This window comes from Schistocerca gregaria, unplaced genomic scaffold, assembly GCF_023897955.1.
Source record: "Schistocerca gregaria isolate iqSchGreg1 unplaced genomic scaffold, iqSchGreg1.2 ptg000077l, whole genome shotgun sequence".
Lineage (NCBI taxonomy): Eukaryota > Metazoa > Arthropoda > Insecta > Orthoptera > Acrididae > Schistocerca > Schistocerca gregaria.
In genome coordinates this window covers 26,257,472-26,267,713 of record NW_026061710.1, presented here as the reverse complement: position 1 = coordinate 26,267,713, position 10,242 = coordinate 26,257,472, and positions in this window count along the sequence as shown.

Sequence of the window (10,242 nt, the reverse complement as noted above, 5' to 3'; positions counted from 1 at the left end):
GCATTTATCGGCATTAGAACTAGACTGGCGGGTGTGATTAAAACGACGACACTGGTAGCAGCGAGTAGGTGTCGGGACGTAAGGGCGAACAGAAATAACTTCATAGCCCACTTTGATGCGCGACGGCAGCTGAACACTGTCAAAGGCAAGAAAGCTTGGTTAGTTGGTTGGTTGTGTGGGGTTTATAGGACCAAACAGCAAGGTCATCAGCCCCTTGTTGCAAATGTGGTCCATTGCACTTGTTTGACATCTCAGGAAAGTCAGAACAATAAAAGGGAAGAAGGTGAAAACGTAAAAGGGCAGTCATGTTGTAAATGGTAAAAAACAATATGAGGGAAGTCAGCAAGACAACGAACCCAACACTATGATGAAGCAGCATAGGCAATACCACCTATGACTTAAGACGTGCAACTGCTAGAATGTAGTAGTACCTATGAGAAAAGGAGACTAACCAATCCTTTAAAAAAGGGTAAAACAGAGTAAGAGGGGAAGAAAATATTATCTCTGTCAGGGCGGTGAGTCTGGAATCTCCAAACATGGCTTACAGTGGGAGACACCCAAGCACTCACCGCCCTGCCCCAACACCTTAAAACTGAGAATAAAAACCACTTTCCCGGAGGAAACAGAACCAGAGAGACCATGTGGGAATCGTCAGCCAACATCAGAGGTAAAGTGTGGGTGAGTCTGTACTACACGCAGAGCCAAAAGAAGGGGGCATTCAAGAAAAATGTGGGCTACTGACTGGAAGGCTCCACAACCACAAAGTGGGGGTGACCCATCCCGCAAAAGCCTGGTATGGCCAATGCGGAGACGACACAGTGTGGTCGAGTCTTCGCGAGAGGTGGAAGGAAGAACACCATGATCCTTGTATCACCTTGATTGCACGAGGTTTATTAGACAGGGGAGAAGCGTCCCAAAAGTTGGCCCATGCCTGTGTGAAGTGGGATTTGATGTGAAGCCGTAAATCCGCTGCAGGAGGGGTTAAAGAAAACGGGGGGTAAGTGACTGCTTCTCCAGCCAAATGATAAGCGAGCTCATTACTCAGGATACCCACATGGCCAGGGACATAAAGGAAGTCAATGGAACAAGCAGCACAGTGAATATCAACGAGATGGTCATGGATGACAGAGACCAAGGGACGACGCAAAAAACATCAGTCAATAGCAAGAAGGCCACTCATTGAGTCGTTACATGAACAAAACACAGTTGTGTTGGGACTGTTTAATAAAAGTAAAGGGCCTGGGAAATTGCCATCAATTACGCAGTAAAAACCCCACATGTAGGTGGCAGCAGGTGATTTTTCGTTCCAACAGGGGACGTGAAAGCATACCCCACATGATCAGCAGATTTTGAGTCATCAGTGTAAAAACGACAGCATCCCGAAACTCCCATTAAGTTAGGCGGAAAAAGGAATGGATCACCATTGGGGGGATGGAATCTTTTGGACGTTGGAGGAGATCAATCCAAATTAGAGGCTGAGGAACTAGCCAAGGGGGGGGGGGGGGTGGAGGGGAGAGAGCGAGGAAGACAGGACAAAGAAGAAAGCTGAAAATCACAGCAAAGAGACGCAAGGCAGAGCCCAACCGGTAAACCCGCCCGAGGGATGGAATGGGGTGGGCGACGTCCATGGTCTCGTAACAGGACAGAATAGGAAGGATGAGAGGGAGGGACAGCGAGTGCTTAAGACACCAGAAGCTGGGACCGCCGAACAGAAAAGGGGGGAGGGGAATCCCAGATTCAACCAGGACACTATCAACAGAGGTAGTAGGGAAGGCACCGGTGGCCAAATGGATACCACAATAGTGGACTGGATCCAGCACGTGCAGTGTGGAAGGAGCAACTGAACCATAAACTTGACAACAATAGTCCAAGCGAGACAGAACTAGAGCATGATAAAAATGGAGGATGGGGGAACGGTCTGCACCCGAAGAGGAGTGGGTAAGGAAGTGAAGGACATTGAGTTTACAGAAACATCCTACCCTCAGATGTCTGATATGGGGCAGCCAAATGAGCTTTTTGTGGAAAAGATAACCAAGGAAACGAAACTGTGGGACCATTGGCAATCGTTGTGCATAAAGATAGGGCTCTGGATCGGGGTGGATCATAGTACGGCGGCAGAAGTGGACCACCTGCGATTGTAGAGGAGTAAATTGAAACCCGTGGGAGAGGGTCCATGCAGAGGCACTCCATGTAGCTCCCTGGAGCTGCCGTTCTGCAGATGACATCGAGGAGGAACTAACCCAAATGCAGAAACCATCCATATACAGGGCAGGGGCAACCAAAGGACTGACTGAGGCCACACGTCCATCGATAGCAATGAGGAAAAGAAGGACACTCAAGACAGAACCCTGTGGGATACCTGTCTTCTGGGTCCGTGGAGAACTAAAAACAGTACCAACTCAAACTCTGAATGACCGATGGAACAGGAACTGGCGGATGAAAATCAGTAGTGGGCCCCAAGACCCTTCTGATGAAGGGTAAGCAAAATGTGATGGCACCAGGCCATGTAATAGGCCTTTAGAAGGTCAAAAAACACTGCAACTAAATGGTGGCGCTGGGAAAAAGCCTGCCGAACTGCAGATTCCAAGTGAAGTAAATGATTGGATGATTGGAGACCGTCCCTCTTGGAAGCCACACTGGTAAGGGGACAATAGATCTCGAGACTGGAGGACCGAATTGAGCCGACGGGCTACCATCCATTAAAGTAACTTACAAACAACATTGGTCAGACTAATTGGCCAATAGCTGTCTACAAATAGGGGGTTCTTAACAGGCTTATGGACAGGAACCACGATGCTATCCCTCCACAGAGAAGGGAAGTCGCCCTGGAGCGGATACAGTTAAACAGCTGGAGAAGATGTTGTCATTGTGGAGCACTGAGATGTTGAAGCAGTTCGTTATGAATGGAATCTGGGCCAGGGGCCGTATCATGAGAAGAAGATAGAACAGAAAGAAATTCCCATTCAGTAAAAGGTTTGTTTTAAGATTCTGACTCACAAGGGGTAAAACATAAGATGAAAGCTTCAGCCACCAGTTTCTGGTGAAGGAAAGCAGCTGGATAGGAGGCTGATGCCAGTGCAAAATGGGTCGCAAGGTAGTCTGCACAAGCTAATGGGTCCGTACAAAGGCCATGTGGGAGGTGAAGGCCTGTGAGGGTGGACTGCCAATGGCAACCTTGGAGAGAGCGAAGTGTAGCCCATACTCGTGACAGAGGGACAGTACTACCAAGGAAAGAAACGAATCGTTCCCAACATATCCACTTGCTCTGTTTCATTCAATAACGTGCTTTAGCGCAGAGGCGTTTAAATGTAGTAAGTCTGGCTACGGATGGGTGCCCCTTAAGGTGTTGCAAAGCTCGACAGCGATCACGGATTGCAATGGCAATGGCTGTACTCCACCATGGGACTTGCCGGCGACTTAATGGCCCAGATGAACGCGGGACAGCAGGGCTAGCAGCGCGAACAATCGCGTCAGACACGTCATGTAGGATGTCATCAATACAACCCGACAAAGAGGGAGAAAACAAGACCTGTTTAGTTTATAGAGGCCAATCGGTGCGTTGGAAACACCAACAAGGTAACGTGTCATTTGGGGAGCGGGAAGGGAGAGAGATAATCAACTGGAAATGGTCACTATCACAAAGGTCGTCATTTGGCGACCAGTGTAATGAACGGAGGAGAGAGTGCAAAGAAAAGAGAAAGATCAATGGCATAAAAGGTATCATGACCGGCACTGACATGAGTAGGAGAGCCATCATCAAGAAGGCACAAGTCGTGGTCTGCAATAAACTGGTCTATGAGAAGACCTCGTCTAGATGGAAAGGCACTGCCTCACAAGGGATGATGAGCATTAAAATCCCCAAAAAGGAAGAAGGGAAGACGATGTTGCTGAAGGAGGGCAGTTAAGGCAGCAGGTGTAAGAGTCCTGTCAGGAGGGAGGTAAAGATTGGAAACCGTGACCTCAGAGTCTAGGTGTACCCTAACAGCAACAGCTTCCAATATAGTTTGAAGAGGAATCCACCTGCTAGCAATGTCTGTACGGACCAACGTACAAACGCCACCAGAAGCCCGTGAGGGTCCGACCCGATTTCGACAGAAAACACTGAACTGACAGAGGGTCTGTGAGTGATCATCAGTAAAATGAGATTCCTGTAGAACCACACAAGCTGCAGAGTAAGACGAAATAAGGGATTTCAATTCTTGAAGGTGATGGTAGTATCCATTACAGTTCCATTGGATAACCACTGAACAATGATTTCAATGGAGGTTGAACAGGCTAAAGCCAGTCATACCACCCAGTCACCATCTGGCACTGACAAGGAGGGGGCGACATCCATGAACGACAGAATCCGGATGGGACCTCTGCTGATTGGTTGGTTGGGTGTGGGATTGAAGGGACCAGACTCCTAAGGTCATCGGTCCCTTGTTCCACGATAAAATCACACGAAATAAAAACTGTCAGTCGTTAAAAACGGAGAACTGAGACAAGGGACGACACAATACGAGAAAGACAGACAAAGACCAGACAAACGGAACTAAAATCACACCGAGTGTGAAGGTGGTTGGCCGACCATGAAAATAAGGAAAAGCCAACCACCAAATGACATTAAAACCCACAGTTTAAAACCACAGGCGAAAGGCCCAAGTCAATACAGGAAAGAAAAGGACAAACACTCAAATCATACGATAAAAACCCCCCGAATAAAACTCAACACGAGGACCTCTGCTGACACCAGAGGCTCTTTGTCTCGGACTTTTGTTTCTTCTTTTCTCTTTGAGATCTAGGAGGGCCGTGTGGCATAAAGGAGCAAGCTGCTGCAATATCGCGAACGGAAAGACCGGGCAACCTGGGGGCCGACAGACCGCGGCTCTCGCGGTCGTCACGATGCAGCAGAGCTTTGGCCTGGAAGGTGCTGGGAAGGGGCATCCTGAATAGGCGCCTTGACCGGCAGACGCCGAAGGAGTGGGACACTTTTCCGGCTGGAGAGGGGAGCACCGCCCAGAGAAGAAAGTGCTGGAGCTGCAGGGGAGGGGGGAGGCGAGGGGTCCGAGATGGGGGTGAGGAAGGGGTGAAGATGAAACCAAAGCATAACTAGATGTCATGGACACAGGCTGAAGACCTGGATACTTCTTACGGGCCTCTGTGTAGGTTAATCAATCGAGGGACTTATACTCCTGTATCTTCTTTTCCTTCTTATATACTGGGCAATCGGGTGAACGTGGAGAATGACTACCATGACAATTTACACACACAGGAGGGGTAACACATGGAGTGGACGTCCACAGTCACCACAGAGAGGGGCCTGTGAACAGCAGGAAGACGTGTCCAAAACGCAAGCTCATAGGTGGTGGGAAGTACGGCTTCACATCACATCGATAAAACATAATCTTAACTTTTTCAGGCAGGGTATCCCCTTCAGGGTCCAAGATAAAGGCACCAGTATCAATACGACTGTCTTTAGAACCCTTCTGAACACGCCGAACAATCTGAACACCCCGCCATCCGAGATTGTCCCGAAGTACCTCATCAGTTTGAAGGATGAGGACCGTGTGAAAAATACACATTGATCCAAGATGGGTACAGGCACAAAGGGCCATAGATTGGGCAAGTGAAGCAATTTTGATCAGCAACAAACCTGACCTCATCTTGATCAGGGAGTCCACTTCACCAAAATTGTCTTCCATGTGTTACACAAAATATAAAGTTGGTATTGGTGAAAGTATCCCCATCAGTCCTGGTGCAAACTGGATAACGGGGGAAGTGCTTCGCCAGTAGCCAACGGGCCTGACCCTCTTCCCAGGGGGTAGTCATGGAAGGGAAGGCCGAAACGGGCAAGAGAAGAAGCACTTTAAGAATCAGTTCTACGCTGAGAGACAGCTGCAGAAGAACAGCCAGAGTTCTGGACCCATATGCATTTCATTTGCATAGCGTCCGCCCTGATACCACCAACTCAGATCAGGGGCTCTTCTCACAGGTGCCACCTAACCACAGCAAGGGCCATCTGGCATGGCCGACATTGCCAGGAGTTCCGATGCTCCAGCATGACGAGCAACCACTCCAAGGCATGCATGAGGAGGTCACAGCTCAGGTATCAGAAGTGTAATCCCTGTGTGTTCAGGGGGCTCAACCAAAAGGGTACATAGCGACCCCACCACATGGGCTGGCTACCGTGCTGGATATGCAACCTAGTATCAGACAACGACGTAAAAGAGAAGGTGGAATGTACTAGGAGACACTAGGTAAGGTGCTCTTCCCCAAATGGTTCACACTATGGAGCAAAAATTTAGGAATGGGGGTCAAACCCCAGAGGGGGACCAGGGAATGCCAATAGGAGGAGCTGATTATGCAACAAAGCCAAATTGTAAAACCAACAGAACCAGGAGGTTAGCAGGGGCCAACTTAAGCAAGGACGCCAAGAGAGGGAGAGGAGAGGGCGAGGGGAAAGAAACAAGGAGGGGAAAGGAGGGGAAGGGAAAGGAAATGCAGCCCTGGAGAGAAAGAAGGCTGCAATAGCTCAGGGCCCCTTGCTCGCCACACACGTATCCACAAAAAAGTTGTGGACCCCATAGGGGGGCAAGAAAACTGTCTGGGTCATTACAAGGTCATAGTCGACCTTTTTCATGACCCTATAAACAGCTGTCACGCTCTGCTCAGCGAGGAAAGACTGAATCTCCTCGTCAATCAATCCATCAAGTGATCTAGTAGATACCACACCACGAGATGAATTCAAAGTGCAGTGAGCCCCCACCTGGACAGGGAACGTGTACAGGAGTGTGTCGCGAAGGAGTTTTTGTGCCTGAAAGGCGCTCTCAGTTTCCAACAACAAGGTACAGTTACGCATCCTGGTGCAAGACTTGTCAGATCCACCTATGACATCTACGCAATTATGAATAACGAAGGGGTTGACAGATGAAAAATCTTTTCCATCATCAGATCTAGAAACTACGAGAATCTTTGGGGCAGGCGGCAGTACTTTTGTCACTGGTGGCCGGTCATGTTTCCGTTTTTATGGCAGAAGTCGAGAGAGGAGAAGGAGAAGAAGAAGAATTCATTGCGGATGAATCCCCTATGATTGCCACCATTTCAGATGGCGTGCTCCTTCCTTGTTGGGACCCTCCCAGAGGGTGCTCCTGCCTTAGGTGAATGTTTACACCTCAGGTCACACTTCCCGAGAAACGGACTGAGGGAACAATCGGCATAGTCAGAAGGTGTCAGCTCAGGCGATCATCCCTACCCGGGCCTGGCCTTTACCAGGGGGTACGTGTGAACCTTACGTGCCTACCCAGGGCGTACGGAATTACGCATTACGCCGTCACCAGCTATGCGTGTGAATGCGTGGGTCGGCCTTCAGGCACGCACAGGGAGGAAAGAAGAATAGAAAAAAAGGGAGAGAGGGAGAGAAAGGACAGACTGTTTTAAACGCTGAGCTGGAGACAATAGGGCGGACAAAAAGGTATGGAGGAGGCAGGGAGGGAGGAGAAGTCGAGGATGAGGAAGAGGAGGAGGAGAAGAAGTCGAGGAAGGGAAGGGCAAGTCGAGGAAGAGGAGGAGGAGGAGGAGGAGGAGGAGGAGGAGAAGGTGATGAGGAGGAGAAGGAGGAGAAGGCGAGAAATAGGAGGAGGAGGAGGAGGAGAATGCAAGGAAAAAAGGAAGGAATACAGTGATGGAGGGAGAAGGACAAAGGAAGGAAAAACAAAGGAAGGAAAACAAAGGAATGAAAAGGAATGGAAGGAAAAAGAAATGAAAGAAAAACAAAGAAAGGGAGGAAGATACCAGAATAATCCAAAAACAAAAATGACATCAAATGTAAGTCGTTGAACCGTTCGTCTCCGGACACAGTCGCAAACTACCCCCTTGAGGGGGAGGGACTCCTTTTAGTCTCCTCTTACGACAGGCAGGAATACCTTGGGCCTATTCTGACCCCAAACCCGCTGGGGTTGAACGAAGCGTAGCTCCAAAATTCGGTATGGAAGAAATGCAATCCTTAGTCGTACTTTATGTGGGTCGCAGGAGTGAAATAAGTAGCTTTTTAATCTTCAGGGCATTGTAGCCTGAATAGCATGCAACACGTGACAAGAACTTGTCAGAACGTCGTATAGGTCTCAGTATTGGAAAGATGTAAACGCCAGATGGCAAATACAGTCGTGTAATTTCCCGTTTTACGTTAGCCAGAACTGCACCCTCAGATTGTCGGATTTTATTACACCCTAATCACACCTCTGCTGGTGTTGAAAATCATCTTCCGTTATCCGAAAGTGAGTCACGTACGAGTCTTCGGTACAATATATTCTCGATGATTCGTGGTAACCTTTAACAGCAAGATTACAGTTAATGTGTTGCCGAATTTATTTGATGTTGTGCTCACCTACAGACTGAAAAATGAAGAAACACACACATCTGAAACCCCTTCATGCAACCATCACACTACCGACATAGCCCCAGTTGGTAGCAGTAATAATAATAGCTATGCAACTTTTGTCCACTTATCACAGCCCAAGATATATCCACTAAAGCAACTAACCGTGAGATGCAGCATCCCTCTCTAACAGATTCTTTGACGTTAAAAAGTAAAGTTACACTTACAATTCCCGATAATGATTTATCCTACGGGTGGTTTCCGACAAAGCTGAGATTTCAATCTATTGATACCAAAATATATCCCGATGACTTTTCATTCACAAAATGGCACAAACGCCTTTTACCGATCTGTTTCTTGCAGTCTGCTTCGTATAATGTCGGCCGATATGCCAATAAAAACATATGAATTTCAGCAATTATCCGAAATGTGCACGATCGGGCGGTAACATCGGCTACCCTGTGACCGCGCACGTAGCGACTTACTGGTTTGGAAAGATCTTCGGTCGATGTAAAATGCACAGATACCGTCGTCGACGTGACCGCAGCCTTACAGGATTGTCTTACTGCACGAAGTCTTTAGCTGGCATACAGGCCACCGAGCTTCCCATATTGCTGACCCATTTTCTGCCATTTGGTAAAATTATCTTTTTCCATACTGAAGGCACTCTTCCCTCTAGCCTCTTAGCACTTCCACGCGCTCGTTGCCATGTCTACGTGATTCCTCTTCGTTGCTGCTATCGCTGCACAGACCCTCTCCCGCGAGAAGGGAATTTTGGTATCCTGTCAGTACGAAATATGGTCAATCTGTCGACCCAGTGACTCAAACCCCCAGTGACACAAAAGCCAACAGCACAGTGTCAACAGAGCTCACATCTGTCCACTTACTCACTTACGAACTAGAGTTTCAGTTGGCAAACCAACTCTTCAGGGCACCAAACGGGCGATCCAGGTAGTTCGTATGTGGGTCTACGTGCGAGATGCGCCTATTTTCTCACAGCAGGGCCACGAAAGATTGGAAAACTTCACCGCATCGATCCCGGATCCTGTAACGGTCTGTTCCAAATCGTGACTGCTGTACACACTATTCTGATAACCTCTTCGGCAAAGTGTGTTCGCTCTGTCGTGTAACGCATCCTGTTCTTATCGGTGACGATGTCCACAAATAACTTACTGTTATGAAGAGTTTGTAGCACTTGTTCAGCTCTCCACGAGTGCCTGAGTTCATTATCAAGCAAAGGTACCCAAGTATTGCGACACAAAACAGATTCTCCATTTGTTCCAGAATTGTTAACAGGGAGGATGGAAGTTCATGTTCCTTGTTACAACGAATAGTCTTAGAACGATGTCCGAATTTCAGTATTTTTCCGCTGTTGCCTTCTAATATCAGCATTCCGCCTTCTGTTCTCTACGTAAGTGAATTTCATTTCGTTCGATTCCCAGAGACCGATGATACGCTGTTCTTGCTCTCTAAACTGGTTTCCTTATCTTTCGAATTTGTCACTGTCTTACACCGTTGTTGCCGTAGATACCGACTCAAAGCGACCTAAGTCTGTGTTGTGAAGTTGTGGGACCTTTTGTCTCTCCGCATCGTCGAGCAATTTTGTTACTGAAATGTTATGCCCCGTCCTTCGCGTTTTATGAACATTGGCTGCATAACACTTGTGAATACCCTTTCCGGTAATATTCAGTATTCCTCTTCCATAATTTCGATGTACTTTCTGACTGCCAAAACGAACAGGTTTTCCACTCGATCACAGAGCTGCATGTTTTGCTTTAGCTGCTTCCGCTACTGCTGTCGTGCGTGTAGAAGCAAACTGTTGATCACAGCCCACTGAAACTCGCGTCGCGCCAGTAAAGGGTAAACTGTGGCACCCACCGACCTCC